This window comes from Camellia sinensis, chromosome 13 (assembly GCF_055761805.1).
Source record: "Camellia sinensis isolate YWXY chromosome 13, ASM5576180v1, whole genome shotgun sequence".
NCBI lineage: Eukaryota > Viridiplantae > Streptophyta > Magnoliopsida > Ericales > Theaceae > Camellia > Camellia sinensis.
This window is the reverse complement of record NC_138973.1, coordinates 123,778,597-123,796,489: the sequence shown is the minus strand read 5'-3', so window position 1 is coordinate 123,796,489 and position 17,893 is coordinate 123,778,597.

The window sequence follows — 17,893 nt, the reverse complement described above, 5'->3', positions numbered from 1 at the left end:
TCAAAATGAGGGTATCGATTATTTTGATACATATGCTCCGGTAGCCAGAATTGCGACCATTCAAGTTTTGATTGCCTGAACCTCAATTTGCAAGCTTGAAATCCATCAAATGGATATTAAGACCGCTTTTCTAAATGGAGAGTTAGATGCGGAAATCTACATGCAACAACCGGAACGATTTGTTGTACGGGGTAAAGAACACAAAGTGTATAAACTCATGAAGTCACTATATGGATTGAAACAAGCTCCAAAATAGTGGCATGAGAAATTTGACAAAGTAATAGTGTCAAATGGTTTTAGGATACATGAATCTGATAAGTATGTGTACAGTAAGTTTACTGGCAATAGAGGTGCAATCATATGCCTATATGTAGATGACATGCTTATTTTTGGTACTGACAATGATCTCATTAAAAGTACTAAAAGTTTCTTGTCGTCTAGCTTTAGTATGAAAAACATGGGCTTGGCTGATATTATTCTAGGTATTAAGATCAAACAAGAGAACAATAATTTGATTTTTACCCAGTCGCATTATGTTGAGAAAAATCTTAAGAAATTTAATCAATATAATTGTACACACATGTTTACACATTTTGATTCAAATTTGAAATTCTATCCTAATATTGGAAGAGCTGTTGATCAGCTAGAATGCTCAAGAGTCATAGGTAGCCTGATGTATGTCATGACTTGCACTAGACCTGATATTGTATTTGCAGTGGGAAAACTTAGTAGATACACTAGTAATCCCAATAGTGTGCATTGGCATGCTGTTAACCAAATATTTAGATACTTGAGGAAAACGATAGACTATGAAATAATTTATAATGGCTATCCAACAGTACTAGAAGGATTCACGGATGTTATCACTCGTCCACGAGTGGTTGGATTTTTACTCTTGGAGGATGAGCTATCTCTTGGGGTTCTAAGAAGCAAACACGCATAACAGACTCAACCATGGCGTCATAATTTGTATCATTGGCTTCTTGCAACAAAGAGGCAGAGTGGCTAAGAAATCTCTTGTTAGAGATTAAGATATAGCCAAAACTTGTGCCACCAATATCTTTACATTGTGATAGTGAAGTGACTCTATCACAGGCTTATAGCCATGTCTATAATGGAAAGTCTAGGCATATAGGACTGAGACATAGCTGTGTAAGGCAATTTATCACAGAAGGTGTGATTACCATTAGTTATGTAAAATCAAGTGAAAACTTGCCTGACCCCTTAACAAAGGGACTTGCAAGAGATTTGGTGTGGAAAACATCAAAGGGGATGAGTCTTAAGTCCACTTAACATAATCACTTATGGTGGAAACTCGGCTCAACGCTTGAAGAAGCATCAAGTCTTGAGTTCTATGAACCTAAGTACACCATATATCGTGATTGCAAGCACTTAGTTTTATTTCATTTTCATCACAAGGTTAAAGTGCTTAGAACCTGTAATGTGGAAATAAGAGAATGAGTTAGCAAACTCTTAATAAGCTTACAACTAGGTTGTTAGGGTACTGTAAATTATAGGGGTATTCTTAGTAAGCTTACCTATGTGAGTGTAAGAGGTGGGTCACTTCCTATGAGTCCATGGACTTGACTCTAGAGCGCTCATGAAATAGGATATAGACACAAGGTCAATCCACGTGTCCGTTTGTTTGAATACTTGAGGTAACCTGTACTGTACGTGAGACATGTCCGGTTAGTCGTATAAGATCGCTAGTTCAAAGACAAGTCTACTATGCCATCTTGACTAACTTTGATATGTCTTCACTAAATGGATGATTCAAATCATAAGATATCTTCACCTATGCATATGACTACCAAGTGAACCAAGAATCATCATCTGATATTTTGAAAATTGTGGGAGAATGTTGGGGAATTTTCAAAATGGGTTTTCGAAATTTATTGTTTAGTGTTTGGCTGTTTTCAAAACCTTCATTGTTTTTCTCTGGAAAGCTTGAAATAAGCTTGGGGACTTTGTCTTACATCGGAAAGAGAGGAAAACATGGAACACTTAATAAAATGCTACATGGAATATTCCTTTGAATATGGAATTATGGGACGGATGCTAGTGTGCATGCACTCACACCGCAAGGATGGTGCTTCACACCATTCGCACATGCACACGTGCGCGCGCGTGGCGTGGGCAGTAAACTGTGTGGCGTTTAATGGCGCACTTTACACTTAGCACAAACGCATTGGCGCCATGATGGCGCTTTCCTATTTGCATTGGACAAGTTGGAGTGATGACATGGATCCAACGTGGCATGGTGGATGTGGAATACAGTCAGCTCCACGTGGCAGTGATATGTGGCATTCGTTGGCGATGAGTTAACCAACCAGTCGAACAGTTGCGTGTCCGATCTGGAGTGGTTCGATCATAGCTGTTAATTGGAGATACGCGCGATCGTACAGAAGAGATGGTACTCGATCGTGATCAGGTATGATCAATCAAGGCATTTATTCACCATAGATCGTCGATCCAACGATCATATCTGATCGGATGCGATCAAGGAACATGACCATTCGATCAGATGCATCAAGGCCTATAAATAGGCTGTGAAATTAGCAATTTCAATCATCCAAAAATTCAAAAAGTATTCATGCAATTCTCTTTCTCTCTCTCTCTCTCTCTCTCTCTCTCTTGATTTAGAGTTTTTGACCAAGAGTTTCTTAAGTAAGTTTCTGCTTTTCTTATTGGTAATCAAATTCTACAGATTTGATTATCAATGTCTTGGTTTTTTTGATTATATCAATAGTATTTTGATTTACTGTTGTTTGTGAAAAAGTCGGTAGACTTGATCTTTAGATCAATTTTCATTGTATTTTGGAGGTAAATTTGCTCTAACCCCCTACACACATTTTTAGTGGGTGCAAATATTGTCTTTAGGAAAGCGACTAAATAACATGACTTGAAGCACCAAATTTTTGTTTTACATAAACAAGATCATCGCCAAATTTTGAAGACCCGAAGACCACCAACTAAAGAATTCAAGATGAATTGCTCCAGCATGTGTTGAGTGAAAAATCAAAAGTTCAAAATATTATTGATGTAAACTAAATAATGATGTGTATTAAGAGGATTGATGATATGTAAATAGAATCATCCCAGATCAATGACGGTTACATCTTGAATTGATGGATAAATATATCACTTTAAAATTTGAATGACTTAAATCATATAATCAATTATTATTTGCTCTTACTATAACTAATTAGATGGGTGTTTTTTATTGATTAAATTTTTTAAAGATTTTTTTACCAGTAAATTATGTTTTAACGATTTATTTATTTATTTATATAATTAACTTTAATTTGGACTACATGAACCAAAATCATAAATTTTAGGGAAATAAATCTTATCTCACAAATAAGTACTCTTATTAGTTCTAAGTTTTTTATATTAATCTGTTAAATCCTATTAATGGAGAGTTTCTTTCTGTATAGTCCTATTTTTTATTTTGATAGTGTTTTGGTAAACAACTATACACTTTTATTAATGTGACAAGTCTGATGTAATATTTTAATGTGGTAGGTATTAATGTCACACTCCAAAAAAAATTAAAAACTTCTTAGTATATTTTTCCTAAATGTGACAACGTAGCGTTATGATGTGACACTCTAAAAAAAATAAAAATTCTTTAGTGTATTTTTTCCAAACGTGACAACTAGGGGTGTAAATCTAGCCCAGCCCAGCCTATGTTGGGCCTCGCAGGATCCCGCTAAAAATTCGGGCCGGGCCGGGCCGGGCCAGACTGAACCACGGGCCAAAAAATTAGGCCCAGGCCCAGTCCTAGGCCCAGGGGTGTTCAGGCCTTGGGCCGGTTGGCCAAGTGGGCCTGGTCTCGAGCTTGGGCCGGTCTGACAATTTCTTTTGTTTTTTGTTTTATTTTTTTCTATCAAAATTTTATTATTTTCCACTAAAAAAGACACTAGGCTTTGAGCAGGTCAGGCCAGGCCTTAAGTGGGCCTTAAGCAGGACAATATATTGGGCCACGGGCTAGGCTTCAAAATGATAGTCCAAGCTCAAGGGCTCGGATTGGACTGGGGGTCGAGCTGGGGCCGCGGGCAGGCTTTGGGCCACGGCCCATTTTTACACTCCTAGTGACAATGTGGCGGTTATGATGTGTCAATTCAAAAAAAATAAAAATTTCATGGTGTATTTTTCTCAAACGTGATAACGTGACATGTATGATATGACACTCTAAAAAAATTAAAAACTCTTTACTATACTTTTTCCAAACGTGACATGTGACACTCCAACGTAACGGGTATGATAAAACTCCTTAGTGTACTTTTCTTAAATGCAACAATGTGGTGGGTATGATGTGACACTCCAAAAGTTTTATTCCAAAAGAAAAATAAAAATTTCTTAGTGTACGTTTTTCAAATGTGACAACGTGACAAGTATGATGTGACACTTCAAAAAAATAAAAATTCCTTAATGTATTTTTCTCAAACGTGACAACGTAGAAGGTATGATGTGACACTCTAAAAAAAATTAAAAACACTTTAATATATTTTTTTCAAACGTGATATGTAACACTCCAACGTGCGCGGATATGATATGACACTCTAAAAAAATTAAAAACTCTTTAATATACTCTTCCTAAATGTGATACTCTAATGTGACAAGTATAATGTGACACTAAAAAAATTTTTAGTATACTTTTTCTAAATATGATACTCTAATGTGGCGAGCAAATGAGTCATTACATATGCAAAAGAACTAAATAGATCACAAGAAAAAATATGGAATTATATGGATTACAAGTTTAAAATAGGGTAAACTATCAATAGGTCATAATAGTTGAACTTAATTTCCATTAAGTCCTATTGAAAATAAGTTTTGATAAAATTGTCGTTAAAAATAATTTCTTTGTGACAATTTTTTATATATGCCGTTAAAAATTGACAATTAGTGACTTTTTTTTGTCATGATTTTTATAAATTGTCACTAAAACTTACAATTAGTGACTTTTTTTATAACAAATTTTTCTCATAGGACTTATTAGATAATAAGTCTACTTATTAGGATCTATACAGAAGTAATCATTTAAAATATGAAATTTATTAGTCAATTCTTCTAAATTTTAAGGATGTAAGTATATGAAATTAATAATTTAATAATTAAACAAATAGCGACAGATTATGGAATAAAAGTGAAATTGACTTTTTTTATTTTGGAACGCGAACTGAAATAGACTCTTGATCTTTCTATCAGCGACCTGGTATATGTTAATGACGTTTCCGTCAGCGACTTGGTATACTTTAATAGGGTCGGAATTGCTTTCTGTTCAGATTTAGATGGAATGGTGATGTTCGGGTCAACGTTTTAAAAATGTAATCGGTGAGCGAATTGGAAAGAGTCTGGATGGACGAATTATCAGTTTAATTATCAGGTCAAAACCGTTAAATCGTGACGTTATTATTAATATTATATAATTATAAATTATAAATAAATAAAATTATATATAAATACTTAAATAAAAATAAAAATAATTATATAGTATTTATTAATAATATTTAATAAAATCATAATTGATAAGAAAAAATCACTTGTTTGAACGAAATTAAATTTTTTTAACATTCCTTCCAAACAAATTGATTGAATGCTATATTTAATTTCGGAGAGAAATGAAATATTTAACTCTCCCTCTAATCAATATGATTCAAATAATTTGATTGAATCCCATATAGAATTTTGTAGGTTCTCTTTGAAAAATCTTTTCCTATAAATACCAATAGACTTTCATAATCTCCCAAAACTTTCAATGAAACTCTTTCTCATGAGAGGAGACTCTAGAAGTAAGAATTTTTAGTTAAGATTTTGAAATATATATATATAAGAAAGAAAGAAAGAAAATAAAAGAAGAAAAATAAAAATAAAAATTTTGAAATTTTCCAACCGCCAGGTCCTTCAAAAACCGGTGCCAGGTCACCAGTTTTCCCGATTAAATCGGTGGTTCTAATGGTTTTTGTTGGACAATTTTCACTGTATTTAATTAAGTTAAATTATGTCGTGTACAAAACAACAACAAGAATATAAAGAAATAAAGAAAATGAGAGAATTTATTTGATTACAGAAATCAAACTCGAAATAATAAATAAATAAATAAAACCACATATTTTATTTTGTTACAAAAACAAAAATAAAATCTGATTAAATAAACAAATAAAAACAGAATAAAATTAAACAACTTACTTGGTTAATTTATTTGAATAACTTTTCTGATCAAGTCCAGTGTTTAGCACTGTGTCCTTAAGACAGATTCGTCCTCTCCACGGTGCTTTCAGAATTTGGACGTCTATCTCCCAGGATAAAATGATCTTATCAACGAATAAAAGCAGCACTACAATTTAATCGTTCGTCGAACACACAAAGTGTTTACACTCTTTCTTTCAGAAATAAAATGCAGCAAAATGCAGAGATTTAAAGCAGAGGATGAAGTACGAAAATTGGAGTGAAATCCAAATGGGAGGCTAGTCTATTTATAGATGTAAAGGTGGCTCTTGGTTTTGAATTGAACAGGTATGAAACCTGTTAGTTTCTAATTTAAACAGATTTGAATATGTTGGGTTAATAATTCAAACAGATAAAAAACGGGAAGGGCTCTGTTTGGATGAACAGTAAATCCAAACCAGTTTAATTTGAATTTTGTTAAATTCAAATGTTTTTGGCAGTATTGGGCCGAACAAGCCCAACCCAACCACACACTACGCACCCACGCCCCAGGCCCAGACCGCTCGACCGGACGGACGGCGGCGCGCGTGTGTGGTGATTTTGGGTCCAATGGGTCTAGGCCATTTTGCCCATAACCTTTCCTTCTAAAACACTTGGGTACCCCTTGGGGCACACCCCAAGTATCTAACTCAAGCCTTATAAATCCTTTCAAAACTTCCCATCAAATCAATGTGGGACAAGCCAATTTACAACCTTAAGGAATTTCCACCAAAACTCCATTTCCATAGAGCACACTTTGGCTTCAATTTCCCATTCACTCGGTAATGGTTTTGAGCAACCAAATATACCACGTGAATCACAACGCGGTATAAAACGCGTTACCACTTTGACCCGAGTAAATCGACACTCGGGGCCCACCTAAAAAATAGACCAAACTTGAGAAAAAATTCTGATTTTACCCATAATTTTTCTACCATTTCCAACAGTTTTGACAATCTAGGTCGGTTTTCAGCCTAATCCAGGTTTTGGGGTTCTTCCGAACCAGAATTAGGCTCGAGTCTCGGTTCTACTAGTTCGACCGGCCGGTCCGGTGTGGGTTTTAAAACATTGGTTCGGATCACTTGTTTTGTTTTGATAATTTTTAAAATTTTCCCGTATATATTATTTATTAAAAAAAATTTAAATTAAACCGATAATATGATTTATAACATTTGTCATACAAAATAAATAATTTATTTTTAAAAATACACATGTCATCCATTTTTTTGAGTGGTCAATGTAATAAGTTAAATAGATTACGATTATTAGATTAACATAAGTTTTTTTTAGAAATAATTGTTAAAAATTCCAAGTTAAGGAACGTATAAGGAATTACATTTAGTAGATATTTTTTGTTGGTAAGAGATTTACTCTTTGTGAAATAGTTTGATGAGAAATCTTTTTATTGATTTCGGAGGACATTTTATTTTTAATTTTACCCATTATCTATCTATTGACTTTTTGTTGACTATTTGTTCAAATTATATCTATTTGTTTAAATTATATCTATTTGTTTAAATTTATATATACATGTTTAAATTATTTTCTGTTTGTTCAAATTTATATTTTTCTGTTCAAATTTTTTGACTATCTATTTAAACATTTACCTTATTTGTTTAAATATCTATCCAAATTTTATTATCTCTTCAATTGTTTTGCTAATCTATTTAAATCTATTTGTCTCTGTCTCTCTATCTATCAAAAATTGAAATCTCTTTGTTCTTATATGTTAAAAATTTGTGTCATAACTTTTTTTTGTTTATCTAGTGCAATTATCAACAACAACAACAACAATAATAACAATAACAATAACAAATAAAGAAAAGGGTTTGATCTATTAAAACCTCCTTAACAACAACAACAACAACAATAATAAAGTAAGAAAAAATATATATTCTGTTGAAACCAAAATTGATGAAAAAAAAAGCAACATTATTGCTCAAAAGTAACTAAATAATGATTTTACTCAAATATATAAATAAATAAGCAAACTAACACAGAACTAAACTTTGAATTTTTTCCAGATCCAGATCTGATCCGATATAGATTGATGAGAGAAAGATTAACCAGAATGAGGTTGAACAGAGTGGGCTAATCGACTTTGACGAACTCAGAGTCCAAGGTTCTGAGTTCGTCATTAGCAGATTGATCTTCGGTCTTGGAGATCTCGACGTGTTTCTTGTAGTACTCAATGACCTTAGCGAGGATCTTGTTGGTGACGTTAGAGAGAGGAATGACAATGTCAATCACGTCTATTGAGACAATGAATCAAATCACTCGAATAAAGAGAGAGAGAGAGAGAGAGAGAGAGAAATGATTAGATCGAAGGAGGAGGGATCACAGATGTAGAGAGAGAAAGAAACCCCAGGTTGATACAAGATGATGGCGATGATGAAGAGAGATCCACCGATGATAAGAGAGATCAAAAGAGGAAGAATTGTCGGCATCGATCTGACATCTCTATCGCCGGAACATTAACGAAAGCAAGCTCTTTCAGACAGCTTTGAAGGAACAAGCTTAAAGCGATGTGTGGCCAACGCTACCGCTACCGCCACCACTGTCGAAGTGGAGGGGCTCGGTGACAAGAGTGAGGAACCCTAGCTCCAAACCTTCACAGATGTAGGAGAGAGAAAGAGTTTGGTTTGTTTTACACCCCGATCGTGTGTACCAATATATATGTATATGGGTATTCTGGTCATTTTGCTTAAGTTTGTTCTTATGAACAAATATTTCAAAGTGTGGACCTTTGGGCAAACAAAATTCAATATTGGATTTATGGACCAAGTGTATCAATAATATATAAGAAGCTGTCTACAAAATGAACGATTTGAATTATCAAAATAAAATTTGTAGTGGGCCCAATGGGCCTGAACGACAGGCTCTAGTCCAAATCTTGGGTTAGAAGGAAACCCAACCCATTCTAATGTTTGGATTTATATCAATGATTCAAATAATTTATTTAGGAGAACCCACTAAGCTGAGTATTAATACAAAAAATCAAGATAATCGGACATCATAAGTCCATGAATAGATTATATTGGTCTTAAAAAAATAAAAAATATTTTTAAAATCATAAGTACTACAGCGAGCCTTTTCCCATATTAAGCCAAATTTCTATCTTAATTCTCAAATTAGGCCTAGTTTGGACGGATTTCCCAAACTAGGCTAAAGAGCTATTACAAATCGCGCTTTCACTGTTCGAAGCAGAAAATTTGATGAATAGTGAAAGCGCTATTACAAAAAGCGCTTTTAATTAAGAAAACGCTATTACAAAAAGCGTTTTCACTGTGCATATGAAAAAAACGCTATTACAAAAAATGCTTTCACTGTGCATATCTCACACCTTCAGAAAACATTTAAAATATATTAAAATGTAATCAAAATTAATCTTGAGTTCTCTGCAGCTCAAATGGTAGTGCATTGGTTTTGCCACACCTCTGCACAAGTTCAAACTACATGCACACCAACTCCAAACAATTGCTATCTAAAATGAAATTCAACCTTTTTTTTTTTTTTTTTTTCCCCTTCCACTCACTCTATATTTTATATATTTATTATGTAATTTTTTTATCAAAAAAAAAATATGTTTGTTTGGTTAAATATTTTAAAAAATTAAAAATAAACAATTTATTTATTTAAAAAATTAAATAAACAATTTATTTATTTTTAAAGAATTATATAAAGTAGTATACTATTTATACTATCATCACATCACACGTATAAATAGTATACTCACTTAGACGTATTATACTATCATCACATCACACGTATACTACTTTTTATATTTTTAATAAATTATTTATTTTTATTATTACCCATTACTTTTAAAATATGTTTATTTTTAAAATATTTTAAAAAATTGAAAAATGTACGCTTTTAAAATATTTTAGTACATTTTAAAAGCGCACATTTTGCTGAAAAAATATTTTTTGAGTACGCTTTCACTGTGCATATTTTTTTGAGTACATTTTTCTGAAAAAATTAATATTTTGCTGAAAAAATGCTAAAAATACAAAAATATTTTTTCAGTACATTTTTTGTATTTTTATGTATTTATTAATTTTTTAAAATATTTTTTCACAATTTTTTTATTTTTTAGATACATCTAACTAAGGTGCATTTAAAAAAGTAAAAAAAAAATGTTTAAAATTTTAAAAATATTCACTAAAAACAAAAAAATACGAAAATTAAAAAACTCAGTTTTCAAATAACTAAATCCAAAAAACTCAAACCAAATACACTGAATACTTTTTAAACAATTATGTTGACATTTTGAAAAAAATTGTATTTTATAGAAAAATTGTTTAGTTATTGTATTTTATTTATTTATAGAAAAAATTGTATTTTATTTATTTAAATTGTTTATTTTAAATAAATTGTTTATTTAATTTTTGAAATAAATAAATTGTACATTTTAAAAAAATATGCACAGTGAAAACGTACTCAAAAAATATTTTTTCAGCAAAATGTACGCTTTTAAAATGTACTAAAATATTTTAAAAGCGTACATTTTTCAAAATTTTAAAATATTTTAAAAATAAACATATTTTAAAAGTAATGGGTAATAATAAAAATAAACAATTTATTAAAAATAAAAAAAAGTAGTATACGTGCGATGTGATGATAGTATAATACGTCTAAGTGAGTATACTATTTATACGTGTGATGTGATGATAGTATAAATAGTATACTACTTTATATAATTCTTTAAAAATAAATAAATTGTTTATTTAATTTTTTAAATAAATAAATTTTTAATTTTTAATTTTTTAAAATATTTAACCAAACAAACATTTTTTTTTGATAAAAAAATTACGTAATAAATATATAAAATATAGAGTGAGTGGAAGGGGGAAAAAAAAAAAAAGTTGAATTTCATTCTAGATAGCAATTGTTTGGAGTTGGTGTGTATGTGGTTTGAACCTGTGCAGAGGTGTGGCAAAACCAATGCACTACCATTTGAGCTGCAAAGAACTCAAGATTAATTTTGATTACATTTTAATATATTTTAAACGTTTTCTGAAGGGGAGAGTGAAAGCGCTTTTTGTAATAGTGTTTTTTTCATCTGCACAGTGAAAACACTTTTTGTAATAGCGTTTTCTTAATTAAAAGCGCTTTTTGTAATAGCGCTTTCACTATTCATCAAATTTTCTGCTTCAAATAATGAAAACGCGATTTGTAATAGCGTTTTAGCCTAGTTTAAAAAACTCGTCCAAACTAGGCCTAATTTGAAAATTAAGATAGAAATTTGACTTAATATGGAAAAGCCCCTACTACAGCCCCTTTTCCACTACCACCACAACATCCACCATTGTCATCATTGAATAAGTACTACCATCAGTTCACTACTATTACAGAGGAGCTAATTTCAGTCTGCTAAATTAATTAGGCCCAATAGCCCAAGATTAGTGGGCCCGAATTTATCGCAAGTCCAAGATTGGTGGGTCTGGATTTATCGCCATCAAACGGGCTGAATCACTCTAAGCCTCGAAAGAGTTCGGATCCATGAACTTAGAGACTTACTCAAGTTCGGACTCGAAAGGGTTTGGATCCACGAACTTAGAGATCCGAAGCACCTGGCTTCGAACGGATTCAAACGCAATCTAGAAGTCGCTCCGTTAATGAGTCCCAGAACACTTGCGGGCTCGGAGCTTTCCGGGATCAACGCACCAGAACCATGGGTGTAATGGAGTTCGAACAAAGGACCCGATCCCGAGGACGGTGAGTGGAGATAAATTCACTCTTCGGTTAAACTAGCCTATACCCGGGTCGAGGTGGCACGACTCTGGGGGGTCCATGAGACTCGGCAATATTTAGCGGCAGGACGTCCTCTGGGACTACCCCTGACCCTTTGGGATGATTGGGGATCATTGGTTAGGTGTGGCTAAGAAGAAGGGTTCGCCGAGAGGTTGATCTCTTCTTCGGGGTTTTCCTCATCCTCGGAGAGGTCATCTCCTCGGACAAGGTGGTTAGAGAGAATATTCCCCATGTCCCTTGCACATGGGCTCCATCCTACATCATGAGGTGCCTATAAATAGCACCCACCTATAGCTTTACAAGGGATGAATTTTTGGAGAGATGACTCTTGGGAAAGAACTAATTTCCCATCTTCATTATCAACCTTGAGAGTGAAAGTGGGAGATCCATGGGAGAGCCTTGCCATTATTCTCTCTCTAGCTATTTTGCCTTCTTCTTCACCCAATCTCTTATCTTCATCATCTCCTTTACTCTTGTATTCTTAAGTTGAGACCATTGAAGAATCTAAGCCTCTCACATTTCTTCTAGAGAATTCAAAGTTGTTCTTCAAGGATCTTCGAAGATTTTCGAATTTTCCAACTCCTTTCTTGAACCCTCTCCTACATTTTGGCGACTTCACTGGGAAGGTGGATTGGTTAATGGTCTCAACGAGATCTGGAATCCACACAACTCCAACAAGGATGGCGGGAGAAGATGAAGTTCACCAACAAGGATCCTCTAATGGTGGTGATGACAGAACCATGGCTCCAGATCAACCACTTTTGCTTGAGGCCATTCAAGGATTTCAAAATACTCAGCAGGAGATTCTTACCACTCCTCAAAATCTCACTCACACCATGTTGGTGATGATTTCTAATTTTGCATCGGCGCCAAACAGAAATCAAACGGGTGGTGGAGTTATTCCCGCCGGAGCGCAAAATCAAATCCAAGGAGAAGTAGGCTCCAATCAGCCTATGGCTCATGGCAACACGGCCACAGTAACACATGCTCAAACCACAGTAGGCAGCAGCAGTTTGCCCATGCCCGGTCTCCACAACATGCCAAGCCAAGATCCAGTGGTGACTAGGGGAGGTTCTGGTGTAATGAATGGCGCTCCGGCAACTGTTGGTGTCCAGGAAAACATAAGGGGCATGATGGCGCAAAAGGGAGCTCTGCCCGTACCTAATCTTGTTACGCCACCAGTAAATGTTACTCAAGTACCAGGCGGGCCTCCTTTGGTGCCAACAACAAATTTGCAAGCACAACCCGGAATAGCGGCGCCGTACGGTGGACTCTACGGGCCTCAATTCAATATCCCATCACCAACTGGCTTGTCTATAGGCGCTGATGGCCAGTATCATCAAATGTCTTCACCAATGATGAATTCGCAGCACCAAAATGGCCAAGTCGCCCCTAGCTCAGTCTTCGGGTCCACAAGCCAAGTTCCGGGAATACCACCATTAAATTCTTTGCCTCAACAGTTTCTCACTATCGTCGATGTGCAGGCTATGTTCGATCTCGAGCGGGGCAAGAGGACCTTACCCTCTTTGCCTGATCCAGACGTCAAGCCGCCTTACCCCATTGAGATGCTGAGCTATCCATACCCTGAGGGGTATACAGTGCCGAAATTCATCAAGTTCAATGGCAAACAAGGAAATGCTCGAGAACATGTTGTGCGATTCATCGAGACTCTGGGTATTCATGGTTCAAACCACGTCCTCCGGCTGAGAGAATTCTCTAAGTCCCTCATTGACCGAGCATATAGTTGGTATGTTAATTTGGCCCCAAACTCTGTCTGAAATTGGGAGGAAATGGTTAACAAATTCCACTCTAAGTTCTTTCAAGTGGCGGAGAAGGTGACCACACTTACATTGTGTAAAGAAAAGCAGCAGGAAAGTGAAGACATCCTTGACTACGTCAAAAGGTTTCAGGACAAGGCCGTGGATTGCCATGAAGCAGTGAAGGAGAGTTATCTGGTTCAAATCTGTCTAGAAGGGGCATTGAGCAGGTACAAAATGTTTCTAGTTAATCACAAGCTACCTACCTTCTCGGCATTAATAGAAGCAGCTCGGAACATTAGCATTCCTCAGGCTCAGGAGTCCGGATTTGAGGCCAGTTACAAGACTAGCTTCAGATCGTCTCGTGGACCTATGGTTGCTGCTGCCTCTACCCCAGATACCCGAAAGTCACAAGGAGGAGGTCTTAGAGGCCAGAAGAGAAAGCAATATAATGGTGAAGAGGGGAATGTTTCTTATCCATGTGGAATCGAGGAAGTGAAAGCTCTAGTTAAGGAATGGGTGGCCGACGGAGAGCTAAAATTGCCTTATGTCGAAGAAATGCCATCAAAAAATGACCGCGAGAGTCCTGAATTTTGTGTCTACCATCGTACATTGAAACATCCGACAGAGAAGTGTTGGACTCTCAGGAAAATCTTCAGAGATAAAGTCGAGGCAGACAAATTGAGGTTTAAAAAGCAAGGGACTCAAGATATCCGAGAACAACTGTCACGCCCTCAAAATAGACTCATTATATATTTGTCACTGACATGCAATATTTAAAGTAAACCATTCATTATCTCATTCATCAGAGTATTTCTAAATAAAAGCATTACATGTAACATCAAATTAAATGCCCTACGGGCTTACATCTTTCCAAGCCAACACTTGGACACAAAAATATGAGTTCTAACTCAAATACAAGTAAAGCCCTAGGCTTGAATGTTTACATGTACTATCAAATCAAAACAACTAACTGAAGATAGTCTTCAAAATCCAAAAGTCAAATCCTTCCAAGCTAAGTCCTTGGAGGTAGCTTATCACCTGAACCTGAAAATGATGTTCCCATAAAGGGTGAGCCACAGCCCAGTAGAAAAATACTAAACCAAATATAAGCATTGAATAAAGCTATAGCATTCAATAGATGGTTAACCAAGATAATCAATTGTATCATTATACAGTCTCATGACACTAATGTCTAAGACACATTTCACTTTCCATTATTATCAACATGGCTCAGAACCTGGCCAAACTCACAACGGTGAACTATATATTATATTCACATTACTTTCACTATCAACAAAACAAATGAGACTCAGGCTCATATCAAAACACTTCATACTTCCCGTTTGATACACATTGTAGTGCTGTATCAATAACATGTAAAAACACTTCAATATAATAAGCACACATAATAGTGATGCTAATGGAGTCCATCCCCTATCTCCTCCCAAACAAAATCTGGTTTAGAGGTCCATCCCCTATCTTCCCCTAAACCGTGGAGTACATCCCCTATCTCCTCCCAAACAATATGCATATGCAATGCTCAATCAATACATGTAATTTCTGTATTAATTCAATAGTCTAAATTTATGACTTAAACAAATTGATTAGTTTCAATTTTCCCTAATCCACATGCAATGTCTACAACAAACATGACTATCCTCCACCGATAGCCCAAAACAATTATTTCTAGACTGGAAATAAATATATCAACAATTCAATAGGCGAGTGATTTTAATTATCCAACTACACCATTTAATCAATGAATTCCTCAATTTCATGCATTTAACCAATTTCCCCAATTTCCTTAAATTAATTATACAAATTAATTTATTAATACAACTAGGGTTTTTCCCAAAATTACCAAAGTACTCCCAACATATCAAAATACCAAAACTTAGAACAAAACTTATAGGGTGGAGTAGGAAATCCCTACCTCGAAGAAAATAACCCGAATGGAGAAGACGAAGATGAAGACCTAAATTCCAAAGTGCTCCAAACCACCAAACGTTCAGATTAAATGGAAGCCCTTGACTCACTCTATCTTTTTAATAAAGGACTAAGGTTAGATACTCACCCTAGGTAGATCAATTCTCAGAGAGAAGGCAGGTTTAGAGAGAGAGAGACTCTCAAGGGGCGGTTTTTTAAAAGTTAAGAAAGAAAAGTAGGTCAAAAAGTGATCCAAAAAGTGAAATCACGGACTGATGTAGTCGACTCCCCGCTCGAGCGTCCAAACTCCCGCTCGAGCGTCGAATACGCACTCCCAGTACTTTTGCAGAACCAGGTCCCCGCTCGAGCGTCCAACTCCACGCTCGAGCGGTACTCACACATTTCCGCTCGAGCGTCAAATCCCACGCTCGAGCGTCCAACACTGCACAGGAAATACTGGATGGGTGATAATCCCGCTCGAGCACCAAAACCCCCGCTCGAGCGGACAAGAAACTAAAGAATCCCCGCTCGAGCGGACAAGCAACTAAAGAATCCCCGCTCAAGCGGACAGGTCAAAAACTGGGCAACTAGTTTTGGCATCTAAACTCAACCGACTTGTAACAGACCCGCCCAACACATCCTATAACTCAAATACAAAGAGATTAAAGGACGACAACAACCAATATATACTGACAGGATCCACGGAACCTAAGTCCAGATACAATAATCTAAAGGAAAAAGACCGGGGTCGCTATAACCTCCCCTCCTTAAAAGAATTTCGTCCCCGAAATTAAGCATAAGGTTTCTAAAACAAGTTTTTCTCAAATTCCAACAATATGATAACTCAAAATAAACAACTTGACCCAACACCGGCCATTTCATCTCTTATCAAGAGGCATTTCTCAATATGTAAAATAACATATATTTCCACCTGCATTAACACTATGCAATTTTCTTTCAATTTCAACAATTTTCAATATATTCAACACATGCAATGTTCTATTAAACTTCCATTTCGAGACAAGTTCCAAAATATTTCCATTAACCAAAACATTCTCAATGTTTTACAGCTTAAGACATATATAAAGCTCTAAAGTTCAACAATATTACAAAATCTAAATACAAGATTACAAATCGATAAACATGTCTAGATATTTCTCGCGGACTTCCAACTCACGTTCCCAAGTGGCTTCCTCCACCCCGTGATATTTCCACAAAACTTTTACCAAAGGAATGGTCTTGCCTCGCAAGACTTGATCCCGCCTATCCAAGACCCGGACCGGTCTCTCCTCATACGAGGCATCCTCATCTACCTCTAAATCGGTCCAATCCAATACATGTGATGGATCTGGCTCATACTTCCGAAGCATACTCACATGAAACACGTCATGAACTCCGGACAACTGCAGCGGTAAAGCTAACCGATAAGCAACCTCGCCAATCCTCTCAAGGATCTCAAAAGGACCAATAAACCGAGGGGATAACTTCCCACTCTTCCCAAACCTCATCAAGCCTCGCCTAGGTGATATCTTCAAAAAGACATGATCACCTACCTCAAACGTTAAAGGCCTCCTCCTACGGTCGGCATAACTCCTTTGGCGACTCTGGGCTGTAACAAGCCTCCTACGGATAAGCTCAACCTTCTCCGTCGTCTCCCTAACCAACTCCGGACCCAACAAAGGTGCATCACCCACCTCGGCCCAACAAACTGGAGACCTACACGGTCGGCCATACAAGGCCTCAAACGGTGCCATACCGATACTAGACTGAAAGCTGTTGTTGTAGGCAAACTCCACCAATGGTAAGTGCCTCTCCCACGTCCCACTAAAGTCAAGGACACAACCCCGAAGCATATCCTCAAGGATCTGAATAGTACGCTCGGACTGCCTATCAGTCTGCGGATGATAAGCCGTACTAAAGGTCAACTTGGTGCCCAAGGCACTCTGCAAACTCTGCCACAACCTAGCAGTAAAACGAGGATCTCTATCCGAGACGATCGTCACTGGGACCCCGTGCAATCTCACTATGTCCCGAATATACAAGTCGGCAAGATGGTCTACCGAATCTCTCACGCGCATAGGAATGAAGTGCGCCGACTTAGTCAACCGGTCTACAACCACCCAAATGGCGTCACTACCCCGCTGAGTCCTCGGAAGGCCTACAACGAAGTCCATAGTGACATGCTCCCACTTCCACTCGGCAATAGGCAAGGGTTGTAACAAACCCGCTGGCCTTTG